General features: G+C 39.3%; 1 protein-coding gene and 1 pseudogene across 4 annotated transcripts in view; one reads left to right on the top strand and one right to left on the bottom strand.

Annotated features, from left to right (window-relative positions):
- PDS5B (PDS5 cohesin associated factor B) overlaps positions 1–21,371 on the top strand; it is a 183,483-nt gene that overhangs the window by 16,008 nt on the left and 146,104 nt on the right. The gene's annotated exons all lie outside the window — the stretch shown is intronic.
- LOC138990196 (malate dehydrogenase, cytoplasmic pseudogene) lies at positions 9,469–12,550 on the bottom strand (annotated as a pseudogene).

Raw genomic sequence — 21,371 nt, 5'->3', positions numbered from 1 at the left:
AGGAGCAAGTGTCTTAATTTCATGGCTGCAGTTACCATCTGCAGTGATTTTGGAGTCCAAGAAAATAAAGTCCGTCACTGTTTGCATTGTTTTCCCATCTATTTGCCATGAAGTAATGGGACCGGTACTCTTGCCTGGAAAATCCCATGGATGGAGGAGCCTGGTAGGCTGCAGTCCATGGGGTGGCTAAGAGTTGGACACAACTGAGCAACTTCACTTTGACTTTTCACTTTCATGCATTGGAGAAGGAAATGGCAACCCACTCCAGTATTCTTGCCTAGAGAATCCCAGGGATGGGGGAGCCTGGTGGGCTGTCATCTATGGGATCGCACAGAGTCAGACACGACTACAGCAACTTAGCAGCAGTAGCAGCAATGGGACCGGATGAAATGATCTTAGTTTTTTGAATGTTGAGTTATATGATTATATGGATTTTCTGTCTTTTTTTTTCTACAGGCGGTATATATGTATCTCATTTAGGTTATCAACCCTCTTGGCAGAAGGTTTTTAATTTTCCCTTGTGATCCTTTTAAATTTTGTAGGAGCTGTTGTGACCCCTTTTTAATGCTCTTTTTCCTTGGTCATTCTTGCTATGAGTTTAGCAATTTGATTTCTTTCCACAGCTTTTGGTTTCAATAATTTAATTGACTTGTGCCTATCTTGATAGTTTCCTTCACTCTTATCTTCTGTTGGCTTAATGTATTCTTTTAACCCCTGGCTCCTTAAGCTAGAAATTTATATATTTAATTCGGAAACTTAGATGTTTAAATTTGAGTTCTTTTTTTAAATAAGCACTTAAAAAGTTATATTTTCCACACATTTCTATATATTTTCATTATCAGTTCAAACTATTTTCTGATTTCCTTAACTCATGAATTTTTTTAGAAGTGTGTTGCTTAATTTTCAAATATTTTGGTTTTTCCCAAATAGCTTGTGTAATTGATTTCTTTTTTTGGCCACGCTGTGTGGCATGTGGGATCTTACTTTCCTGACGACCAGGGATTGAACCCGCACTCCCTGTAGTGGAAGTGTGGAGCCTTAACCACTGGACCACTGGGGAAGTCCCTGTAATTGATTTTTTTTAATGTATTTCTGTTGTAATTACAGATTAAACTCTGAAAAATTTTCATCTTTTAAAATGTGGACTTATTTTATGGTGTGATATATGGTCTTATATAATTAAGTCAAGTTGGTAAATAGTAATAATTGATATTTGAGGTCAGAAAACATCCTGCAAGGGGCAGTATAGGAAATATTTTAGGTTTTGTGAATTACACAGTTTCTGTTTTAACTACCCTGCCCTTGTAGTGCAAAAGTAACGTGGCAATATGTAAATAAATGAGTGTGGCAGCATTCTAATAAAACTTTATTTACAGAGATGGGTAGCGGTCCTGTAGTTTGCTGCACCTGATTTATTGCCTATGAATTGCTTTATAATCATTTCAGTAGCTGCGAGAGGGGGGTTATTAAAATTAGCAAATATAACTGTGGATTTATTTTCTTCCAATAACTTTGTTGGCTTTATTTATTAATTTATTCACTTAATTGATTTATTCATACCATTTCCCTTGTGTTTACTATTTATATTCATGGTGTATAATTTTTGATTATTATATGTTTAACCTGATTGTGTCTTTGTTTTTAAAAGTATGTTTCTTTTAGATAGCATATATTTAATGGATTTATTCCTTTCCTTCCTTCCTCCTTCCCTCCCTTAATAGTAACCATATCTAATAATCTCTGCTTCTGAGTGGAGGATTTGGTAACATTACATTTAATGTTATTTATATGGTTAAAAGTCTTCCATATTACTCTGTTTTATCAGTTTGTCTCCTCTCTTCCTTCTCTTACTGCCCACAGTTCTTTTATGTTGATCAGATTTTTAAAAATAAATTGCCATTGGGCTTTTTAAGCTGTATGGCTTTGTATAAGTGGCTGCTGTAGGGATTCCAGTATTCATGATTAGCTTTTACAGTTCACTTACTATTAACATTATTCCACTTGATGTAAAATGAAAGAACCTTAAAAAACGTAATTACATTTAACTTTTGTACTATTGGTATGTTAACTTTTGCTTCAACACATTGCTATTTTTGCTTTAGTCATTTGCCTTTTTTTAGGGAGAGAAACGAGAGTCTTTTTAATTACATAATTATTTTGGATTTTCTTTATATGTATAGATCTAAGTTTCATTTGATGTCATTTCCTTTCAACTTGAAGAATTTTCTTTTAACACGGCATAATGTTTAGGTCTAGTGATTAAAGTCTTCAGCTTATGTATGTTCACACACACACACTCAGAGTAGATATACATACATTTATTAAGAGTAAATATATTACTCTTACATTTTTATAATTATAATTTAAAATTATATTACTCTTAGTAAATGTTTATATATATATATATTTACTCTCATTTTTTGAGAATATTTTTGCTGGATGTAGATTCTGGGTTGACAGTCTTTAATTGCTTTAAAGATCCTTTTTTAATTGTCTTCTGGTATCCATTACATCTTTAATTTTTGACAGTTTGATATTCTTTTTTCTTTTTCTCTCATTTGTTACTCTGCTTAGAGTTGAGCTCATTGGATTTGCAAATTGATTTTTTCACCAGTTTTTTGACCATTATTTAAAATGATTTTTCTGCCTCATTCTCTCTTCTCTTTGAGATTTTTGATCTTTTGCTTAAAAGTACTATGGGGGGCTGCCCTGCTGGCTCAGTGGTAAGATGATCTTCCTGCCAATGCAGGGGACACAGGTTCAATCCCTTATTGAGGAACATCCCACATACCTCAGGTCAACTCAGCCCGTGCACCATGACTGCTGAGCCTTTGGTCTAGAGCCCAGGAGCCACAACTGCTGAGCTCACTCACTGCAACTGCTGAAGCCCTTGTTCCCTAGAGCCTGTGCTTGGCAATGAGAGAAGCCACCACAATGAGAAGACTGCGTACTGCAACCTGAGAGTAGCCCTTACAGCAACGAAGACCCAGCACAGACAAATAAGGGAAGTAAAATTATTAGGAAAAAAAAAATGTACTATGGGTCTGTGAGTCTCTCTTGTTTTTGATTTTTTCAGTCTTTTCCCCTCAGTTCTTCCAGTTGAGTGACTTATACAGATTTGTCTTCACAGTCACTACCTCTTTTTTATATTGCTTCTAATATGCTGTCAAGCCCATTCTCCACCCCCATATATTTATAAATACTTAATTTCCAATTTCATTGAGATGTAATTGACAAGTAATATTGGATAAGTGTAAGATATATAGCATGATACGTATGTATATATTGTTAAGTCATTACCATAGTTAGGTGGGCTAACACATCTGTCATCTTACATAGTTAACATTACTTTGTATGTGTGGTGAGAATATTTAAGATTTACTCTCAGCAGCTTTCAAGCACACAGTACAGTATTGTTAACTGTAGTCACCATTCTGTACATGAGAGCCCCAGAACAATTTATCTTGAAACTGAAAGTTTGTACTCTTTGACAAAAATCTCTCCATTTCTTCTCACTCCCCCTCACCCTGTCAACTCTGTTTATATGAGTTCGAATTTTTAGATTCCATGTAAAAGTGAGATCACACGGTATTTATTTTTCTGTCTGATTTATTTCACTTAACATAATGTCCATAAGGTTCATCCCTGTTGTACAAAATGATAAAATCTCCTTTTTTGTGGCTCATGTTCTCTTGAATATATACACAACATCTTTATTCATTCATCCACTGATGGATATTTAGGTTATTTCCATGCCTTGGATATTGTGAATAATTTTGCAGTGATCACAGGGATGCAGATATCTCTAAACCCACTTTAAAATAATGTACTTTTCAGTTCAAGTATTTCATTTTTTAAAAAATATCTTTTGGCTGTGCTTGGGTCTTCGTTCCTGAACTTGGACTTTGTCTAGTTGCAACGAGTGGGAGCCCCTCTCTAGCGGTGGTGCGTGGGCTTATTGTGGAGCACAGCCTCCAGGGTGCGTGGGCTTCAGAAGCTGTGGTACACGGGCTCAGCAGTTGCTGCCTGTGGGCTCTAGAGCACAGGCTCAGTAGATGTGCTACACGGGCTCAGTTGCTCCTTGGCAGGTGGAATCTTCCCAGACCAGGGCTTGAACCTGTGTCGCCTGCATTGGCAGGTGAATTCTTTACTTCTGAGCCTCCAGGCCACCAGCCTCAAGTACTTCATTTTTTAACTATTTACATTTATCTATTGAGATTATTGTGACCGTGCTTTCCATTAAGTCTTTGAACAAATTTATTGCAGCTTAAAGTCTTTGCTTGTTAATCCTTTCCTCTAAATTGTTTCATGTTTTTTAAAATTCATTGCTTTTTTCCCGTTCTTGACAGTAGGTCACATTTCCCTGCTACATTTCATGTCTAGAAAGTTTTGATTGTAGAGTGGACACTGTGGATGATTTATCTCCAAATTCTCTTTTCTTCTGATGAGTGTAATTAACTAACTGCTTGATCACCTTGAGCTTGTGCAGACTCAGATGGGTCTGTAGAGCACCTGAGGTGTTTTTAAGCCCTCATGACTTGGCCAGGTTCCTGTCTCCTCTGCAGTGTGAGCAGCTGAGATTGCTGCTCAAAGGCTCTTTTAGCTTTCCTCTTGTTTCCATTGGGCTCCTTAGAGTCTTCTGTGAGCATACTCAACTCAGGGGTCAGTGAGGAATTGGAAGGAGTTTGTATTAGTTTTTGAGGTTTCTGCTTCTGTGACTCACTCATTTTCTGAATTCGCCCTCTAAATTTTTAACCACTCTGTGGCCATGACATTAATAAGCCTGCAGCTTTTTGCTTGAGTTCTAGTAGTCTTGTGCCATTGTAGATGGGGAGTACCCTCAGGGAAAAAGCTGTGTAACTTTGAACCTCTTCCAATGTACTTCCCTTCTTTCAGTGGTCAAATTTCCAATTTCTTCCTACTCTTGGTGCTTTCTTCTGCCTTCAAATCATTTTTAAAAGTATTTTACCCAGAATTTTTTTAATAATTGTTTTATGAGGAAGGGTTAATGAGTTGATAAAAGCTGTTAGAATTCTTCAGACTCATTTTCATTCATTTCACCTGGCCTGAAGCACAGTTGCTGACTTAACACACACCTTGTTTTAGGCCTGTGTTTTTAGAATAAGATAGAGACTCACAGTATTATTACATCATGTATTTGGATTAAGTAGGTAGTTATTTAATGAAAAGCCTGGAGCTGAACAGTGTTTGCAAAAACTTGTGAAAGGGACAGCCATATTTCTTCTGCTGTTTCTTTTCCACTTTCTTAGCACCAGCCTCTGATAGATAGCAGTGGAACCCAGGACTAGGTACTATTGGAAGAAAACGTGGTTTTCAGGTGTGTTTGACTTTTACTTCTCTTGGTATTTATAAAAAAAAAGTACTGAAATGTGTTGACCTCTTTGCCCAAGGGACTCTCAAGAGTCTTCTCCAGCACCACAGTTGAAAAGCATCAATTCTTCTGGCCTAGCCTTCTTTATGGTCCAGCTCTCACATTTGTATATGATTACTGAAAAAACTGTGGCTTTGACTATACAGGCCTTTGTTGGAAAACTGATGCCTCTGCTTTTTAATATGTATCTAGGTTTGTCATAGCTTGTCTTCCAGGGAGCAAGTTTCTTTTAATTTCATGGCTGTAGTCACCATCCGCAGTGATTTTGGAACCCAAGAAAATAAAATCTGTCACTGTTTCCACTTTTCCCCCATCTGTTTGCCATGGAGGGGTGCGACCGGATGCCATGATTTTCTTCTTTTGAATGTTTCCCAGTTGTAGGAACTGGTTATATACACTAAATCTGATGCTGGGCTTGATGTCAGCAGGGCTGGTAAGTGGGAACTGAACACGGACATGGAGTGATGGAGAGTAAGGTTAACCTGGAACTACAAAGAATTTTCGGAACTTATAGAAATGAGTTGAAACCTGTGAGCCCAGACTTGAACCTTCATGGCTCTCACTGCCTCCACACCTGTAACCTTGATGATGTAGGTATCCTGCAGTAGGTGTGATACACCTAACTGTGCAGATGCACAAAGGCCTGCCTCAGTATTACTTGGCAAAGGAGAGATGGGGATCTGACAGAAGCTAGGAAAACTGTAGGCCGGTTGCCGCCCTGTGCCCATGAAGGTGAGCCAGAGATCCTTGACAATGTGTGAGGGCTGCCATAACCCCTGAACTTTAGCATTCCAAACCTGGTGGCTGCTTTTCTTTTGTCTTCTGTATCTCGTGGGGATTGATTTTTTTTTTTTTTAAGCCAATTCTATATTGTCAGGGTATATTGTCACCCTGCTTTTTTAACTTACATGCAGAATACATCATGTGAAGTGCTGGGCTGGATGATGTACGAGCTGAAATCAAGATTGCCGGGAGAAATATCAGTAACCTCAGATATGCGGATGACACCATCCTTATGGCAGAAAGTGAAGAGGAACTAAAAAGCCTCTTGATGAAAGTGAAAGAGGAGAGTGAAAAAGTTGGCTTAAAGCTCAGCATTCAGAAAACTAAGATCATGGCATCTGGTCCCATCACTTGATGGCAAATAGATGGGGAAACAGTGGAAACAGTGACAAGACTATTTCTTTGGGCTCCAAAATCACTGCAGATGGTGACTACAGCCATGAAATTAAAAGGAAGAAAAGTTATGACCAACCTAGGCAGCATATTAAAACGCACAGACATTAATTACTTTGCCAACAAAGGTCCATCTAGTCAAAATAATGGTTTTTTCGACAGTCATGTATGATTGTGAGAGTTGGACTATAAAGAAAGCTGAGCGCCAAAGAATTGATGCTTTTGAACTGTGGTGTTGGAGAAGACTGTTGAGAGTCCCTTCAACTGCAAGGAGATCCAACCAGTCCATCCTAAAGGAGATCAGTCCTGAATATTCATTGGAAGGACTGATGCTGAAGCTGAAACTCCCAACACGTTGGGCACCTGATGCAAAGAACTGACTCACTGGAGAAGACCCTGATGCTGGGAAAGATAGATGGCAGGAGGAAAAGGGGTCAACAGGGCGAGATGGCTGGATTGCATCACCGACTCGATGGATGTGAGTTTGAGCAAGCTCTGGGAGTTGGTGATGGACAGGGAGGCCTGGCATGCTGTAGTCCCTGGGGTTGCAGAGTCGAACACGACTGAGCAACTGAACTGAACTGAACCAAACCCAGAACTGTGAAAAATGTATTTGGAAAAATATAATTGCTACCCAGCAAGTTAAAAAGCCATCACAGACCATCCTTTGTCACCGTGGCACCAATGCACACCTCTTTTCATCGTATTTATCTTACAGATAAAGACAGTTGTGAAACTATACTTCTGGTGAACGTAACTCAACTATCCTTTGTTCATCTGATAACATACAAATCCTCTCTTTAAGAGAGAATACAAAATCTCTTTATCCATAGGTGGGTTAATTTCCTTTCTACCTGTGTCACATTTTCTACTTAACTTCCTGTAATTCAGATACCAAGATATGATATGTGATTAGGTACTATCAGATGATTATCAAAAGGGAGATAAATCGGTTAATATAAGTAGAAATATTTTGTATCATAAGAATACTCATTAGAATTTTCATTTCTACAACTAGTCATGTTGTAGTAGTTGCTGTCTATAATTACTTTCTGCTGTCACTCCGTATTCCCTCTCTTGGCAGTATCTCAGCTCATGGTGGTTTCTTGCCTGATGGTTGACTCTTCAGTCATTCATCAATGAATGACTCTTCATTCCTTAAGGGTCTGGGTCATTAGCAGTCCTGCCTGATTGTTTCCATTGACTTTAATCACAGTACATGGAAATACTAAGTGGCCTCCCAGAGAAACTCCTGCATTCCAGACATACTTTCTGGGAGCCCCTCTTGTGTAGTAGGCACTAGACTTCCCCTTGATTGTGAGGTCAGTCACCCTAATCGGTTCTGTAACCCCTTCTTTGTTTGTTGATTCATTGGCATGAATAACCCAAAGTGGCTGGGTGGCAGTCTTAACTTCCAGTTTAATGGAATCATTTCTGCATTCTTTGGTGGAAACTAAAATCTAACAAAGGAACAGTATGGCCATAGATGCATATAGGTGGCTAAGTGATGTGGTGTGTTATGTGTGTCAGTGATTTGGGAAGCAAAGTGAATTAGTTTAGAGTGACAGTTAATACAAATTAATATAGGCACATATCATAATACTTGGGGAGTTAATCAGGATACCCTGTACTAAATATTTATTTTGAAAGAAGTGTAAATATATTCAAAATGTGCATTATTTTTTTTCTTTTTTACTTTTCACTATCCAGTATTTAATAATGGACTGGTGGTTGGTAACAGTTGAGTTCTGAATCTAGATCTGATATACTTTTTAGATTTTTTTTACTTGTTTGTTTACCTCTAGGGTGAGACTTACATTTACTATTTTGAGCTTTTATAAATTAAAGAATACAGAACAATGAACATAAATGACTTCATTTATTTTCACAACTGAAAATAGTATAGTAGCATTGTGTGTCATATCTACTCTGAAACTAGAAATTATAATAATGCAGTGATTAGGAGGGTGAGCCTAGAGTCAGACTACCTGGCTTTAAATTTCATCCCTCAGTTCAGTTCAGCCGCTCAGTCACATCCGACGCTTTGCGACCCCATGAATCGCAGCACATCAGGCCTCCCTGTCCATCACCAACTCCCGGAGTTTACCCAAACTCATGTCCATTGAGTCGGTGATGCCATCCAACCATCTCATCCTCTGTCGTCCCCTTCTCCTCCCACTTTTAATCTTTCCCAGCATCAGGGTCTTTTCCAGTGAGTCAGTTCTCTGCATCAGGTGGCCAAAGTATTGGAGTTTCAGCTTCAACATCAGTCCTTCCAATGAACACCCAGGACTGATCTCCTTTAGGATGGACTAGTTGGATCTCCTTGTAGTCCAAGGGAGTCTCAAGAGTCTTCTCCAACACCACAGTTCAAAAGCATCAATTCTTCAGCACTCAGCTTTCTTTATAGTCCAACTTTCACATCCATACATGACTTCTGGGAAAACCATAGCTTTGACTAGACAGACCTTTGTTGGCAGAGTAATATCTCTGCTTTTGAATATGCTGTCTAGGTTGGTCGTAACTTTCCTTCCAAGGGGTAAGCGTTTTTTAATTTCATGGCTATAGTCACGCTTATCCTAAGTTTCAGTTAACTATTGCTCTGTAGCAATCCCCCCACCCCCATGTCAGTGGCTTAAAATGAGTGTGTGTGATTACTCATCAGAGTGCGTGTTATTACTCATAAATCTGTAGGTCACATGGATGGTTCCGATCATCTGGGCTAGATTTGGCTCATTTCAGCTGAGTTGATGTCACCTAGGATAGAGAGGAAACAAGTAGACCTCACCCTGGGAACTGACACAACATCTTTTCTGCCACGTTCTGTTGGTTCAAGTCAAGTTGTGAGGCCAGACGACATTCAGGATATGGGGAAATCAGCTCTACCTCTTGGTGGGGGGAGCTGCATTATCACATTGCCAGGAGTTGGATCTAGGAGGGGTGGAGAATTGGAGCCATTTTATAGTCATTTTACCATACAACACAACCATGCACAAGTCTCTTCATCTCTTCGAATCTGTTTGCTAACCTGTAAAAATGGCTAGGAGAGTAATGATTCTTTTTGAGACTATTTTGAAGATCAGATAAAATAGTCTGTGTGAAGTGTCTTTGGTTGTGTCTTGATGTCTGCCAATATGTGCTCAGTATATGTTTATTATTATTGTTTGGTAGTAAGTGAAAGTAAAAGTTGCTCAGTCGTGTCCGACTTCTTGCAACCCCCATGGACTGTATCCTGGCAGGCTCCTCTGTCCGTGGAGTTCTCCAGGCAAGCATACTGGAGTGGGTAGCTGTTCCCTTCTCCAGCGGATCTTCCCAATCCAGGGACTGAACCCAGGTCTCCCACATTGCAGTTAGATTCTTTACCATCTGAACCACCAAGCAAGTCATGGAAGGTAATAATTGGGTGTGTGGTATTTATGACTTAAAATACTTAACAATAATCCTATGATGCTATCATTATTTCCTTCTTATGGCTGAGGAGACAGACCGAATTGCTTAAGTTACCAATATGCGAAAGCTTGTGGTAGACCCAACATTTGAACCAACATTTTTTTTGTTTTCACCCTGAAAGCCTAGTACTTGACTTTGAGAGCCACTACAGTGGTAAAACATGTGGCCTCTGGAGCTTTGTTAGTCCTTGTCCCACACCTTATGGGCCTTTTAGCCTTGGGCAAATTACTTAACCTCTTTATGCCTCACTTTCTAGGAAAGGAGATTTCATACCTTGGTCACATGGTTGCTGGTGAGGATTAAATGAATTAATAGATGTTAACTGTTTAGAACTAGCTCAGGCTAGGTAGGTATGAAGTATGTTGTTATTCCTTTTCCTCTGCTGTGTTTAGGCTGAAACTGTAAAAACTTTTCAGTTGAAAAGATTAAATGAGACTGAAATTATCACCCTTTTCTTTTTAGAGCCATCTAATTTTTTCATGAAGTAGTATTGACCTTTATGGTTAGTTTCTTAATACACTAATTATGGATTTTACTAATGTGAATTGGTTTTATAGGGATGGTTCAATTTGAGGAAAAACTATTCCACAGTATTTTGTCTCCCCCCTACCCTTTCCATTCGGAGCTTTTCTTGCACAGTGTCATTCATTTCTATGGTTTCTATTCAACGTTGGTTACCCTCAAATCAACATCTGAAGTTTGACCTTACTCCTGATTTTCATTCCTTAATTAGTTTTTCTTTTCTCTCCATTAGTTATTAAAATTAATTTTTTTCCTCACATTGTCTCCTCTCCTGTATGCTTATTGCTTCCGGTTTAGTGTAGCTCCTCCTATTTGTTGTTGTTTCTTTTCTTTTTTTAACATCTGACCTTATTGTTACTCTGAGAACATCTTAGTTTTGTTTTTCTTTTCACTTGAATATATATTTATTTTAGAATGCGGCAGTAACAGTATGATAATAAACATGTACCATTACAAACTTGTACCAAGAAGCACACAATCTTTAAAGTGTGTTGTTTTTCACAAGTAATTTAAATATGGCATTATTATTTCGCACTAGAGTCAAAGATGAAAGTTAGGTTCTTCAGCTTTGGAGCATTTAGTAACATTGAAATGATTGTCTAGTCAGGCAGAGGCAAGAAATTCAAATGCAGTTTTTTTCTCTTCTGCTGGTTCCTTTGCAGTAAGATCCATCTTCTCACGTGAGAAATCATTAATAGGGAGACCTTCAACAACCTTCTAGGTCTTATCCTTGATTGTAACAGGGAACGAGTAAAGGAGATCATCAGGAATACCATAGGAGTTGCCATCAGAGATAATGCCCATGGACACAAACTCTCCCTCTGGGGTTCCAAACCAGATGTATCTGACGTGGTCACAGATGGCTTTTGCAGCTAATGTGGCACTGGGCAGTTTCTGCACCTTGATGACAGCAGCATCATGCTATTGCACGGCCTTGATGAATTCTCCCTTGAGCCAGCTGTCATCTTTCAGAGCTTCATAAACACCAACTTCCACTCCTTGCAGTTTTACCTTGGCATGGTTGACATCTGGATACTGAGTTGAGGAATGGTTTCCCCAGATGATGGCATTCTTTACATCATCAGAAGTCACTCCAAGTTTAAGAGCAGTCTGAGCTTTAGCTCGGTTGTGATCCAAACGAGTCAAGCAACTGAAGTTGTCCTTCGGGATGGATGGCGCTGACTTAGAGATAATCAGGCAGTTAGTATTGGCTGGGTTTCCCACCACCATAGCCTTAACTGACTTCTTGGCATATTTGTCCAAGGCTGCACCCTGGCATTTGAAGATTTTCATATTTGCTTTGAGTAAATCTTTCCACTCCATGCCATCCCTTCTTGGCATGGAGCCCATAAGAGTGGCCACATCCAGGTCTTTGAAGGCAATCTCTTCTTTGTTGTGATGACATCTTTCAGGAGGGGCAGGGCACAGTCTTGTAGCTCCATCAGGACACCCATTATGGGAGTGATAGCCAACAGCCGAGAATGATAAGCCATTCTTTACTGAAGACAGATCCATTTCCAATACTGTACAACAGTGAATATGCAATTTGAACAGCTCCTCCAGTCACAAGGACTCGGATTGGTTCAGACATGATTGGGAAGGGCATGGAGACTTCTGCACCTGCCAAATGAGCCTCAGGCAGTCGGGTCACCTCTGTCCTGGAACCAACTCACATCTTAGTTTTGACTGGCCTCAGAGGTGGAAGCTCTTGGAGAGGACAGCCTCCCTCTCTTGGTAGTCTCTTTCTGGCATTTTTCTTTGGCCTCCTCCATTTTCTTGGCCACAAGTTTAGCATATTCTGCAGTCAGCCTTTATTTTTCTTGGTACACTGTTCCCTCAGGGTAATATACTGATGTTTGTGTTGCAGAACATGTGAAATACAGACACTGACTCTTGTGTGCCTTGGCCCTAAGTTTCGGACCCTGTTTGTTTGGGGGCTTTCTCACAGCGTGCTTGAGAGCATTATGGTCTTTAGAGAGATTGAAAAGTTTGGTAATTCTAGCAGTTTGGGAGTTCTGTTTTGGTTCCCAGTTGTTGAGCCACAGCAGTATCAGTGCCTGCAGGAATATTCCTTTTCTCCCTTTAAAAAAAAACGACAAATTGAAAACACTTAGATGGGTGTCCACAGTGTAACCCTGAACATGTTTGCACTTTCTTTCCGGTCTTCTTGGTCTTTGCAGGACTGCCCATTAGTAGCAGATGGACATGGCCATAGGTGAAAAAACGTGGAAACCTGTTTGTCGTTCCCACCACTGACTTGCCACAGAACTAACCCTTGCATTCTTCCCCCAGAGCATTAGCAGCAACTTCTGTGACTACACGTGTCTCATAAAGTACAAAGTTCACTCTCATTGTCTTCAATGAGCTTTTGGCATCTAATGTCTGGGAAGGAGATCTTCAGTTTCATCCTGAAGCTGCTCACCACCTCCGAGGTGCCACAAAAAAGAGCTCATTATTTTTTCTTAAATTAATATCGTAGCCTCTGAATCAATCTCTTAACTCCATTCCTACCTTTTTCAGTCTGTCCTCCAGGAACTGTCAAAATAGTTTATGTAAAACACATTTGATCATTTTATTCCCTTGGTTAGAATGTTAACTTCACCTTGCTTACAAGAAAAAATAAATTGAAGGACTTTCCTGGTGGTCCAGTTAAGGATCTCCCGGTACACGGGACATGGGTTCAATCCCTGGTCACAGATCCTACATGCCACGGGGCAACTAAACCCTTGTGCCACAATTAGAGAAGTCCTTGCAACAACAAAGACCCAGCAAGGCCAAAATAAATAAATGCAAGTTAAAAACAATAAAGTTGAGCGTTCATGGCTCTTGGTGAATCTGTCTCTGTTTCCCTCTGCAGCAGAATGTTTAGTTACTTCACAACAGAATTGCTGAGTTCTGGCTGTGTGAAATTATCCAGGACTGTCATATTCTCTTGCATGTCTGTGCATCTGCACATGCTTTTAATTTCACCTGCAGTCCTCTTCTGGTTTGCTCTGTGGGCAACTTTGTGCATCATTTTCAAAATTTAGCTCAAGTGAAATTTTTCAGAGGTTTCCTTATTCCAGGTGTACACTTTCAGACTTCTCTTCTTTGCTTGTATGATTTATTATCACTTTCATCCCACTGGTATTGTAAACGTCTTTGTTTAGGTATAGTTCATACCATACAGTTCACTAATTTAATGTGTGCAGCTCAGTGGTTTAGTATATTTACAGAATTGTGCATTTGCTACTGCAGTCAATTTAGAACATTTCATTACCCCTCAAAGAAACCCAACACCTCTTACCCAGTACCCCCTAACATCTCATTCCCCTTTCCCTTCCCCACTTCAACCATTAATCTGCTTTCTGTCTCTGTAGATCTCCCTATTCAGTACATTTCATATTAGTGGAATCTTTGAATATTTGATTCTTTGTAATCGTGTCTTTAGCTTGATGTTGTCAAAGTTCACAATTTTGAAGTATATATCATACTTCATTTTTGTTATTGCCAAATACTCCATTATATGGGTAGACTGTATTTTATCCATTGATTAATTGATGGGCATCTGGGTTGTTGCCATTTTATCTATTATTGAGTAATACTGTAATAAGCATTCATGTATAAGTTTATATACCGACATATGTTTTTATTTCTCTTGAGTATATACCTAGGAATGGAATTGCTGGATCAGATACTAACTCCATTTAACTGTTAGAGGAAATCTCAAAACTGTTACACCATTTTGCATTCTTGCTATCAGTGTATGAAGATTTTAATTCTTTACATCCTTGCCCACACTTGTTATTGTCTGTTTTTTAAAAAAAATTATTTATTTTTGATTGAATGATAATTGTTTATAGCCATTCTAGTGGGTGTGAGCAGGTATCTCATTGTGGTTTTGATTTGCATTTCCTCTTAATGATGTGGAGCAATCCAGTATCTTCTTTGGAAAGCTATTCAGTTCCTGTGTCCATTTTACAGTTGAGTTTTAGTAGTTTTTTTAATGTATTCTAGATACAAGCCCCTTTAGCAGATATATATGATTTATATATATTCTGTTGGTATTCGTTTCAGTTTTTTGATGTTACCCTTTGAAACACGAAAGTTTTATTTTTTTTTTTTTTTTTTGGTTATAAATCTCCACTTATCCTTGTTGTATTCAGAGTTGAGCCCAGTCTCTCTCTTCTCTTGCTATTGTCTTGACATATAAAGAGATCCAGAAATAAGCTCTCATGGTATAAAAATTATTTTGAGAAGAAAACATTTGAGTTCCTGAGATTTCTTTATCTGCCTAAAAGTGGAGCTTCCTTGAAGAACTCAGTTGTAAATCCCCTTCCTGGGGCAGAATTCCAGAAAAACATCTGCTTTATTGACTGTGCTAAAGCCTTTGAAATGTGTGGGTCACGACAAACTGTGGAAAATTCTTAAAGGGATGGGATACCAGACCACCTAACCTGTCTCTTGAGAAATCTGTACGCAGGTCAAAAAGCAATGGTTAGAATTGGACACGAAACAACGACCTGGTTCCAAATTGAGAAAGGAGTACGTCAAGGCTGTATATTGTCACCTTGCTTATTTAACTTAATATACTGAGTACATCGTGTGAAATGCTGGATTGGATGAAGCACAAGCTGGAATCAAGACTTCCCGGAGAAAAATCAATAACCTCAGATATGCAGATGACACCACCCTTATGGCAGAAAGCAAAGAAGAACTAAAGAGCCTCTTGATGAAGGTGAAAGAGAAGAGTGAAGAAGCTGGCTTAAAACTCAACTTTCAGAAAATGAAGATCATGATATCCGGTTCCTTCACTTCATGCCAAATAGATGGGAAACAATGGAAACAGTGACAGACTTTATTTTTGGGCTTGAAAATCACTGCAGATGGTGACTGCAGCCATGAAATTAAAAGATACTTGTTCCTTGGAAGAAAGGCTATGACAAACCTAGACAGCATATTAAAAAGTAGAGACATTACTGACAAAGGTCTATCTAGTCAAAGCTATACTTTTTCCAGTCAGTTCAGTCACTCAGTTGTATCCAGCTCTTTTGTGACCCCATGAATCGCAGCATGCCAGGCCTCCCTGTCATCACCAACTCCCAGAGTTCATTCAGACTCACGTCCATCGAGTCAGTGATGCCATCCACCCATCTCATCCTCTGTCGTCCCCTTCTCCTCCTGCCCCCAATCCCTCCCAGCATCAGGGTCTTTTCCAATGAGTCAACTCTTTGCATGAGGTGGCCAAAGTACTGCAGTTTCAGCTTTAGCATCATTCCTTCCAAAGAAACCCCAGGGCTGATCTCCTTCAGAATGGACTGGTTGGATCTCCTTGCAGTCCAAGGGACTCTGAAGAGTCTTCTCCAACACCACAGTTCAAAAGCATCAATTCTTCGGCGCTCAGCCTTCTTCACAGTCCAACTCTCACATCCACACGTGACCACTGGAAAAACCATGGCCTTGACTAGACGGACCTTTGTTGGCAAAGTAATGTCTCTGCTTTTGAATATGCTATCTAGATTGGTCATAACTTTCCTTCCAAGGAGTAAGCGTCTTTTAATTTCATGGCTGCAGTCACCATCTGCAGTGATTTTGGAGCCCAAAAAATAAAGTCTGACTCTGTTTCCACTGTTTCCCCATCTGTTTCCCATGAAGTGATGGGACCAGATGCCATGATCTTCGTTTTCTGAATGTTGAGCTTTAAGCCAACTTTTTCACTCTCCACTTTCACCTTCATCAAGAGGCTTTTTAGTTCCTCTGCACTTTCTGCCATAAGGGTGGTGTCATCTGCATATCTGAGGTTATTGATATTTCTCCCGGCAATCTTGATTCCAGCTTGTGCTTCTTCCAGCCCAGCGTTTCTCATGATGTACTCTGCATGTAAGTTAAATAAGCGGGGTGACAATATACAGCCTTGATGTACTCCTTTTCCTACTTGGAACCAGTCTGTTGTTCTATGTCCAGTTCTAACTGTTACTTCCTGACCTGCATATAGGTTTCTCAAGAGGCAGGTCAGTAGTCATATATGAATGTGAGAGTTGGACCATAAAGAAGACTGAGCACTTAAGAATTTATGCTTTTGAACTGTGGTGTTGGAGAAAATTCTTGAGAGTCCCTTGAACTGCAAGAAGATCAAACCAGTCCATCCTAAAGGAAATCAGTCCTGAATATTCATCGAAAGGACTGATGCTGAAGCACCAGTCCTTTTGCCACCTGATGTGAAGAACTGACTCATTGGAAAAGACCCTGATGCTGGGAGGGATTGGGGGCAGTAGGAGAAGGGGACGACAGAGGATGAGATGGCTGGATGGCATCACTTACTTGATGGTCATGAGTTTGAGCAAACTCCGGGAGTTGGTGATGGACAGGGAGGCCTGGCATGCTGCAGTCCATGGGATGCAAAGAGTTGGACACAACTGAGAGACTGAACTGAACTGGAGCAGTCAACGTAGGGAAGGTTGACTCTTACCCCTGGAGATGAGGTCTCCACAGCTACTATCCCAAAACTGAATCTCCCTTCTGCTCTTGTCAGGGCCCATTAATCTTTTCAAAAAGTCATTTATTTTCCTATCAGTGCCCTTCCCCTATTAAGATGTTACATAAGCCCCACCCAGATTTTAAACATCCCCTTGAGTCACATTCTTCTGTGAGCTCCTATACATACGTGAGTATTATCTGTCCTTTTTCTTGCTAATCTTTTGTATGGGAGAAGAAAAATCTGTTTTCTCTCTCCATTCTAAATTAATTGGCTGGGACCCTACAAATAAGACTAATGAAAGAACAGTGAATTTTTTAGAGAAGTGACAAGGAGAAGGAAAAGGACATTGAGTTTCTAAGGGTTGGCAAATTGTGGGAAGTTAATATTGGAGAATTACTGCAATATAAGGGCTAATTACTAAAGTTAACATGTTTTAAAAATTGAGATATAATTGACATATAACATTAGTTTTAGGTGTACAACTTAGTTATTTGATGTTTGTATATATTGTGAAATGATCACACTAGTTAACATCCATCACCACACAGTTATACTTTATTTTCTTCTAAGATTTACTCTTTTAGCCAATGTCAAGTGTGCAGTGCAGTATTTAGTCACCATGCTGCATTTGCATCCCCATAACTTATTTTATAACTAGAAGTTTGTACTTTTTCACCACATTCACCCATTTTGCCAGCCTCACCTTCTAGCTCCGGCAAACCACCAATCTAATTTGTTCCCTATGTCTATGAATTGTGTTTTGTTTTGTTTAGATTCCTCATGTAAGTGGGATCATACAGTATTTGTCTTTCTCTCTCTGAGTTATTTCATTTAGCGTAATACCCTCAAGCTCCATCTGTGTAGTTGAAATGACAAGATTTCCTTCTTTAATTTGATGGCTAAATAACACTCCACTGGAATTAAGTTTGAAATTAAATTGCAGCTTTGTCAAGTTACAAATGGTATGACCTTGTTGGGCTTATGGACCTGTTGCTTCTATTAATCCTTTCTAAGCATGAACCTACTCATACATCTCATGGTTCCTGGAAAGATGCGTACATTAAAGTAATTTATGTAGTTCTTGGCAGATAGGTGTGCAGTGAATGCTAGTTTTATTCTTTCATTTACTGTGTTAAATAAGGTAATTTGTCAACCTAGGAGTAGACTTTTGTTTTCAGAATACTGTATTCATAACGTACTTACCTGAAGCCAAACACTTTCCTAGTAGTTACATCTTGAGTTCTAGAAATATGTCAAGATGCTAAGCATGAATTGGCAATTACTTTTTCTTTAAAAAAAATTTTTTTTTTTAATATTTTAAAAACACAAATGGAGATAATGCTGTGTATATTGTTTTGCGTTTCCAACTTGATGTATTTTGGTCTTTGGTCTGAGTCAGCTCATAAATTGGATCATCAGTTTTAGTTTTGTACAATTATATCCACAACTGCTTAACTTTTCTGTTGTAGGACATGTAGGTAATTTTCACTACTTTTCTGTTAAACCCATGTCTACATGTAAATACAAAAGAATGTAGTTCATGCTGCTCTTGCTTAATATCTTGGGGTTGAAACTGGCATGTGGAGGAGAAAGAGTCAAGGAAATGGGATAGAATTAGAGTCAAGAGAGTAATATAATCATACCAAAAGCCTTCGGGATTACTATTTATTTTCCCAAGGTAGTAAACCCTCTTTTTTTCTGGTTGAATATAGTTGGACTGGGAAGTTTTGTTCTTTGACACTTTACGAATCCAAATAGTTATTGTGAGCATTTGTATCTTGCACTTGTTTAAATGGAAATGCTCTGGTGTTTTGTAACTAAGTTTAATTATTTGCTCTTTAATTCTGAATTACTGTTATATTAAGGAATTTCTCTTCCTGATTTACTCTGAGAGATATATAAATCAGTAGTAGTGAACAGTTTTAATTTAGATGATCTTGTGTTTTTTTTGTTTCTTTTGCCTGTCTATATAATTCATCCATTTATAGATCTGATTTATATAGAGATATATAAATCAGTAGTAGTGAACAGTTTTAATTTAGATGATCTAGTGTTTTTTTTGTTTCTTTTGCCTGTCTATATAATTCATCCATTTATAAATGTTGACAGTATTTGCAGAGAGAACTCATCTGCAAGAGAGAGATTGCACTCTAGTGAGAAGTGAAACCATGTGCATGTTTCTTATTTGTCTCATCTAAAACAAATTCCTGAGCTGTGGTTGAACCACCTCTGAATCAGTACTCCTGGCTGGTGGCTTAGATGGTAAAGCGTCTGCCTGCAATGAGGGAGACCCGGGTTTGATCCCTGGGTTGGGAAGATCTCCTGGAGAAGGAAACGGCAACCCACTCCAGTACTCTTGCCTGGAGAATCCCATGAACAGAGGAGCCTGGTAGGCTACAGTTCATGGGGTTGCAAAGAGTCGGACATGACTGAGCAACTTTACTTTCACTCATCAGCTTAAGTCACAAGCCTTACCAGCTTGTGACTGGTGATAGAAGCAAGGTCTGATGCTATAAAGAACAATATTGCATAGGAACCTGGAGTGTTAGGTCCATGAATCAAGGCAAATTGGGGTTGGTCAAACAGGAGATGGCAAGAGTGAAAGTCAACATTCTAGGAAACTGTGAACTAAAATGGACTGGAATGGGTGAATTTAACTCAGATGACCATGGTATCTACTACTGTGGGCAGGAATCCCTTAGAAGAAATGGAGTAGCAATCATGATCAACAAGAGAGTCCGAAATGCAGTACCTGGATGCAGTCTCAAAAACAACAGAATGATCTCTGTTTGTTCCAAAGGCAAACCATTCAGTATCACAGTAATCCAAGTCTATGCCCCAACCAGTAATGCTGAAGAAGCTGAAGTAGAACGGTTCTATGAAGACCTACAAGACCTTTTAGAACTAGCACCCAAAAAAGATGTCCTTTTCATTATAGGGGATTGGAATGCAAAAGTAGGAAGTCCAGAAACACCTGGAGTAACAGGCAAATTTGGCCTTGGAGTATGGAATGAAGCAGGGCAAAAATTAGCAGACTTTTGCCAAGAGAACGCACTGGTCATAGCAAACACCCTCTTGCAACAACACAAGAGAAGACTCTACACATGGACATCACCAGATGGTCAACACCAAAATCAGATTGATTATATTCTTTGCAGCCAAAGATGGAGAAGCTCTATACGATCAGCAAAAGCAAGACCAGGAGCTGACTGTGGCTCAGATCATGAACTCCTTATTGCCAAATTAAGACTAAATTGAAGAAAGTAGGGAAAATCACTAGACCATTCAGGTATGACCTAAATCAAATCCCTTATGATTATACACTGGAAGTGAGAAATAGATTTAAGGGACTAGATCTGATAGATAGAGTGCCTGATGAACTATGGATGGAGGTTTGTAACATTGCACGGGACACAGGGATCAAGACCATCCCCATGGAAAAGAAATGCAAAAAAGCAAAATGGCTGTCTGAGCTATTTCACAAATAGCTGTGAAAAGAAGAGAAGCGAAAAGCAAAGGAGAAGAGGAAAGATATAAGCATCTGAATGCAGAGTTCCAAAGAATAGCACGGAGAGATAAGAAAGCCTTCCTCAGTGATCAATGCAAAGAAATAGAGGAAAACAACAGAACTGGAAAGACTAGAGATCTCTTGAAGAAAATTAGAGATACCAAGGGAACATTTTATGCAAAGATGGGCTCAATAAAGGACAGAAATGGTAGGGACCTAATAGAAGCAGAAGATATCAAGAAGAGGTGGCAAGAATACACAGAAGAACTGTACAAAAAAGAGCTTCACAACCCAGATAATCACAATGGTGTGATCACTCACCTAGAGACAGACATCCTGGAATTCATGAAGTCAAGTGGGTCTTAGAAAACATCACTATGAACAAATCTAGTGGAGGTGATGGAATTCCAGTTGAGCTATTTCAAATCCTAATAGATGATGCTGTGAAAGTGCCACATTCAATATGCCCGCAAATTTGGAAAACTCAGCAGTGGCCACAGGACTGGAAAAGGTCCGTTTTCATTCCAATCCCAAAGAAAGGCAGTGCCAAAGAATGCTCAAACTACCGCACAATTGCACTCATCTCACACGCTAGTAAAGTAATGCTCAAAATTCTCCAAGCCAGGCTTCAACAGTACGTGAACCATGAACTTCCAGATGTTCAAGCTGGTTTTAGAAAAGGCAGAGGAACCAGAGATCAAATTGCCAACGTCCGCTGGATCATGGAAAAAGCAAGAGAGTTCCAGAAAAACATCTATTTCTGCTTTATTGACTATGCCAAAGCCTTTGACTGTGTGGATCACAATAAACTGTGGAAAATTCTGAAAGAGATGGGAATCCCAGACCACCTGATCTGCCTCTTGAGA

Source organism: Bos mutus, chromosome 12 (assembly GCF_027580195.1).
Source record: "Bos mutus isolate GX-2022 chromosome 12, NWIPB_WYAK_1.1, whole genome shotgun sequence".
In the NCBI taxonomy this organism is placed as follows: Eukaryota; Metazoa; Chordata; class Mammalia; order Artiodactyla; family Bovidae; genus Bos; species Bos mutus.
This window is presented reverse-complemented; position numbering and strand designations above follow the sequence as displayed.